The 6,423-nt window shown below is 44.0% G+C and overlaps 1 non-coding gene across 1 annotated transcript; it reads right to left on the reverse strand.

The window, feature by feature from the left end:
• Positions 1-3,290: 3,290 nt before the first annotated feature.
• LOC119935680 lies at positions 3,291-3,428 on the reverse strand. The gene has a single exon (XR_005453412.1). It is a non-coding gene; the product is annotated as a small nucleolar RNA SNORA7 (small nucleolar RNA).
• Between the last annotated feature and the right edge of the window lie 2,995 nt (positions 3,429-6,423).

Here is a 6,423-nt window from a genome sequence, read left to right on the forward strand (position 1 = left end):
GGAAAGGTTCTGTGATTTCATTTTCTCCAAGAACCAGAATGCCCTCCAACTGGGAAAGGATTGTGTATCTAGGACAAGCATGTCTGATACTTATTCATCTAAAAATAGTGTGGTTTGATGCTTTGGGGGGTTTATGTGACTCTAAAGGACCAGTGTTGTTGTTCTGTTCTGGCACTGGTCACTAATGAGAACCCGATGCCATTCTTCAGCCAAGGCCACAGCCTGAGACAGCTTGGATGAGAACCATGTTTAATCTTCACAGTAACAGGCCTTGGCACTTGCCTCCTAAGCCAACAGAAAAAGGCAAACATCCAGGAACTGGAAATGGAGAAAAGCCAAGAGAAAAAGTTCACCTCATTTGAAAACAAAAGCATTAAACAAACCTCAGGTCCAGGAAAGGATGTCCCCATGTGCATTTTACAAGAAACGGATCCAGCCTAAAATTCACTCAGATTTTCTTCCCTCATTATCTTGTTTCACTGTATCAAGAGGATATCTTTGTCTGTGTGGATTCAAGATACCTGAAGAATATCAATGCCCTGGAATTCATTGCCCTATATTCGGAGAAACCTGACCTTTAAGGGCCTCTGACATTGGTAATGATAGTGCAGAGGTTTGATTTTTGTTTAGTAAAGCAGAAAGAAATCTTATGCCCAGAAGAGAATTTTAAATATCAAATGACATCTGGACATCAAATGTCTTTGGAAAATCTGCATTTGATTACATATTGACAAAGAAATTGGATGAGCTCTCTGTCAGAGAGCATGAACAGTACAATAATAATAATAATGATTCTGGTATTTGTTAAACACTACATGCCAGGCACTGTAATGAGAATAATAATAATAATAATGATGGTATTTGTTAATCACTAACTATGTGTCACACCCAGTACTAAGCACTACAAGCGAATTGGGTTGGACGCAGCCCTTGCCCCACATGGGGCTCACAGTTTTAATCTCCATTTTACAGATGAGGTAACTGAGGCACAGAGAAGTGAAGTGATTTACCCAAGGTCACACAGCAGAGAAGTAGTGGAGCAGGGATTAGAACCCATGATAGAGAAGCAGCGTGGCTCAGTGGAAAGAGCCCGGGCTTGGGAGTCAGATGTCATGGGTTCTAATCCCAGCTCTGCCACTTGTCTGCTGTGTCACTTTGGGCAAGTCACTTAACTTCTCTGTGCCCCATTTATCTCATCTGTAAAATGGGGATGAAGACTGTGAGCCCCACGTGGGACAACCTGATTACCTTGTATCTACCCCGGAACTTAGAACAGTGCTTGGCATGTAGTAAGTGCTTAACAAATACCAACATTATTATTATTATAATGATCTTCTGACTTCCAGGGCCATGCTCTATCCACTAAACCATGCTGCAGTATTATTCCAAAGATCACCCTATATAAAGTATTTCAAATCAGGGGCCCACAGGCTGTATGTGCCTGAAGCTCATATATATCTACGTATACCTGTATATATGTCTGCATAAATGCATGGTTGCATAAATGTATATTTCTACATTTATGTCGATATCCATGTCTATATTTATACATACGTCTCACATAAATAATAATAACTGTGGTATTTGTTAAGCGCTTACTATGTGCCAGGCACTCTACTAAGTGCTGGGGTGGATACAAGCAAATTGGGTTGGGCACAGTCCCTGTCCCACATTGGGCTCCCAGTCTTAATCCCCATTATACAGATGAGGTAACTGAGGCGCAGAGAAATTACGTGACTTCCGCAAGGTCACACAGCAGAGAAGTGGTGGAGCAGGGATTAGGCAGTGGCTCAGTGGAAAGAGCCCTGGCTTTGGAGTCGGAGGTCATGGGTTCAAATCCCGGCTCCACCACATGTCTGCTGTGTGGCCTTGGGCAATCACTTAACTTCTCGGAGCCTCAGTTCCCTCATCTGTCAAATGGGGATGAAGACTGTGAGCCCCACGTGGGACAACCTGATCACCTCGTATCCCCCCCGTGCTTAGAACAGTGCTTTGCACATAGTAAGTGCTTAACAAATGCCATTATTAGTATTATTATTAGAACCCATGACCTTCTGACTCCCAAACCCGAGCTCTATCGCAGCCCCTGGAGTACAGCCATCTGAAGCAGGGAAGTGAAAGGAGATTGTTGGCTGAGCCTTCCCTCTCCCAGCCTCTTCCACAGCCATCTTCCCCCGAACCCACCTCTCCTCCTAACTTTCCCATCTCTCCAGATAACATCATCATCCTTCCATTCTCATCTCTTTCGACCCCTGGCTGACACCCTCCTTCCCTTCTGAAATTCCCTCCCCCTTCATATCCAATCACAATTCCTCTAAGATTTCTTCTCTGACTAACCTCTCCTCTCCTCGCAGCCCCTATTTTTATGTTATTTATTAAACACTATATGCCAGGCACTGTTCTAAGTGCAAGGGTAGATACAAGCTAATCAGGCTGGACACAACCCAGGTCCCACTGTGGCTCAGTGGAAAGAGCACAGGCTTGGGAGTCAGAGGTCATGGGTTCAAATCCTGACTCTTCCAATTGTCAGCTATGTGACTCTGGGCAAGTCACATAACTTCTCTGTGCCTCAGTTACCTCATCTGGAAAATGGGGATTAGGACTGTGAGCCCCACGTGGGACAACCCAAACACCTTGTATCCTCCCCAACACTTAGAACAGTACTTTGCACATACTAAGTGCTTAACCAATGCCATTATTATTATTAAATCCCCATTTGACAGGTGAGGTTACCGAGGTACAGAGAAGTGAAGTGACTTTCCCAGGGTAATACAGCAGACAAGTAGCAGAGCAGAGATTAGAACCCAGGTCTTTCTGATTCCCAGGCCTGTGCTCTATCCACTAGGCCATGCTGCTTTTATTTCCCCCTACTACCGTCACTCCAGAACTTCTGCATTACTTTAACACTTAGGCATTCACCCTCCTTTCCCTGGCCCCTCTTCCCCACTCCCTGGCCCTGCAATAGCAATTATATACATCTTTTTACACTCTTTTGCTTCCTCCTGTTTGTAATTTATTTTGGTGTCTGTCTCCCCTGGTAGATTGTGAACACATTAAGGGCAAGGATCTTGTCTTATGTTGTCAAGTTGTTTCCAACCCATAGCAATTCCAAGGACACATGTCTCTCAGAATGCCCCACCTCCATCTGCAATTGTTTTGGTACTGTATCCATGGAGTTTTGTAGTAAAAATACAGAAGTATTTTACCACTGCCTTCTTCCACACAGTAAACTTGAATCTCCACTTTCACTTCTCTCCCATGCCACTGCTGCCCAGCACGGGTGAGTTGTGACCTGTAGCAGATTGCCTTCTACTCACTAGCCACTGGCCAAGCTAGGGTTGGAATGGGTATGCCTCTGCTTGACTCTTCTTCCCATAACCAAGACGGGTAGAGTACTGGAAACTCTCCAGGTGTGATACTGAGAGGGAGAGAGCGAGGATAGAAATTATTCGACTAAATAATTATTCTACTAAATAAATAATGCTAAATAAATAAGAATAATCTTTACTAAATCTATTGTACTCTTCTGAGCATCTAGTACAGTGTTCTGCACAGAGTGAGCACTAAGTATATATGATTGATCGACTGAGTGATGGATAGAAATTCATAATCTCTGTGTCATTCTGAACGCCTTTCTGTCTTTCGATTCTCCATTCAACGTATTGCTGAAACCTCCTGGTTTTTTATAAATAGTATGTGATGCATCACTCCTTCTTCTCTATCCAAACAACTAAGCTCTGGTCTAAGCTCTAGTCTCAGTGTTGTTAGATTATTGTTTCAGTCTTCTCATTCATGTCTGTGTCTTCAGCCTATCCCACTGCACTCTCTACTGTGCAATGCTGGGCAGATCATCTTCTTGGAGCATCACTTGAGCTCCAAGTTGTTGGAGCTGCTTCTTGAGAAGCAGCGTGGCTCAATGGAAAGAGCACGGGCTTTGGAGTCAGAGGTCGTGGGTTCAAATCCCGGCTCTGCCAATTGTCAGCTGTGTGACTTTGGGCAAGTCACTTAACTTCTCTGTGCCTCAGTTACCTCATCTGTAAAATGGGGTTGAAGACGGTGAGCCCCCTGTGGGACAACCTCACCACCTTGTAACCTCCTCAGTGCTTAGAACAGTGTTTTGCACATAGTAAGCACTTAATAAATACCATTTTTAAAAAAGGAGCATTCAGAAAGGTAGGATGAGAGTCTTACTTCTCAGTGAAGAGAACTTCCAACTCATCCTGCTTTCCACCACGAACATCTGGGTAAGCTCATTGTGAGCAGGAATGTGTCTACCAACTCTGTCGTGTTGTCCTTTCCCCAATACTCAGCACAGTGCTCTGCACCCAGTAATCACTCAATAAATATCATTGACTGATTGACTCTAGACTGTCCCTCTGAACTGTAAGCTTGTTGTGGGCAGGGAACAGGTCTACAAACTCCATTCTATTGTGCTCTACCAAGCGCTTAGTCCAGTGCTATGCACACAGTAAGAGCTCAATAAATATCATCGAATTGATTGATTAATTGGTTAAAACCTGAGGAAACGGTGAGATGTGGGAGTCCCGAGGTGGAGCTCATCACTTATAGCCCTGATTAATTCACGTGAACAGTCTATGCGTCATCACCCGGTAGCCTGCCCTGTGAACCTGATGCCGATGGGCTTTTCCTGATGGTCAGGACTTGTTCTCTGCAGATTTGGGGCCTGTATGGCTTTAGAAGTCTGAAGTTTCCTCACCCCTGCCGTCAGCAGGAGCATCTGAAATGGCAGAATCGAATTACCCATGAAGCAGCGTGAAGCAGAATGAAGCAGCATGGCTCAATGGAAAGAGCACGGGCTTTGGAGTCAAGAGGTTGTGGGTTCAAATCCCGGCTCCGCCACTTGTCAGCTGTGTGACTTTGGGCAAGTCACTTAACTTCTCTGGGCCTCAGTTCCCTCATCTGTAAAATGGGGATGAAGACTGTGAGCCCCACGTGGGACAACCTGATTACCTTGTATCTCCCCCAACACTTAGAACAGTGCTTTGCACGTAGTAAGTGCTTAACAAACAAATACCAACATTATTATTACCCAGTGATCTGCTAAGTGCAGTTCATTGAGAAGTTAGCTGGCAGAATTCATCTTCTAGACTGTGAGTCCGCTGTTGGGTAGGGACCGCCTCTATATGTTGCCAACTTGTACTTCCCAAGCACTTAGTACAGTGCTCTGCACACAGTAAGCGCTCAATAAATACGATTGAATGAATGAATGAATAAATGCCATCATTATTATTATTATTATCACTCAGCACACATCCCTCCACACCACGAAATCTCCCACTGGCTTCCCATGTTCTTCCCAGTCAAACAAAAGCTCCCCATGCTCAGCTCAAGTCTCTCAACCAACTTGTCCAATCCGCTCTCTTCACATGCTACTCCTCAGCTTGCTCTAAAATAAACCGTTTTAGGCAGTTGTCATGCCTTGACAACTGCATCTGTCATCTCACTGACCTCCTGGCCCCCTGTCTCTCCCCATTTCAATCCATACTTCACTCTGCTGCACAGATCATTTATTAATAAAAACGTTCAGTTCCTCTCTGTCACCTCTCCCACCTTCATCTCCTTACTTGCTCTGATCCCCCTACATGGGACCCCCCTCCCTCTGAAAATCCAACAGACCAGAGCACTTCCCATATCCAATGCCCTCCTAAAATCCCTCTTCCAATAAACCTTTCCCGATTAGTTCCCAGGACCCTATGTTGTACAAACCTTTTCCTGTAATCTCCGTTTCTTGATATCCATGCTCAGTACTGCTGAACATAGTCTATTCAGTTTGTATATTCAAGTACTTCCTTCCTTTATTCTATTCGTAAATATTCCAATGTTTGTCTCCGCCATGAGAATATGAGCTCCTTGTGAGGAGGGAATGTGTCATTGGCAGTTTTTATGTTTCCTGACAGCTTAATACAATGCATTGCAATTGCTTCTTGTGGGCAGGAAATATGTCTGTTATACTGTTCTATTGTACTGTCCCAAGCACTTAGTACAGTGCTCTGTACACCGTAAATAATAAATACTATTCATTGTCCCAAATGGAAGCTCAATAAATTTTGTTACTATTCATTCAATCGTATTTATGGAGTGCTTACTGTGTGCAGAGCACTGTACTCAGCACTTGAGAAGAACAAGTTGGCAACATATAGAGACGGTCCCTACCAAATAATGGGCTCACAGTCTAGAAGAGGGAGACAGACAACAAAACAAAACATGTGGACAGGTGTCAAGTCATTAGAATAAATAGAAATAAAGCTAGATGCAAATCATTAACAAAATAAATAGAATAGTAAATATGTACAAGTAAAATAAATAGAGTAATAAATCTGTACAAACATATGTACAGGTGCTGTGGGGAGGGGAAGGAGGTAGGGCGGGGGGGATGGCGAGGAGGAGAGGAAAAAGGGGGCT

This window comes from Tachyglossus aculeatus, chromosome 1, assembly GCF_015852505.1.
Source record: "Tachyglossus aculeatus isolate mTacAcu1 chromosome 1, mTacAcu1.pri, whole genome shotgun sequence".
NCBI lineage: Eukaryota > Metazoa > Chordata > Mammalia > Monotremata > Tachyglossidae > Tachyglossus > Tachyglossus aculeatus.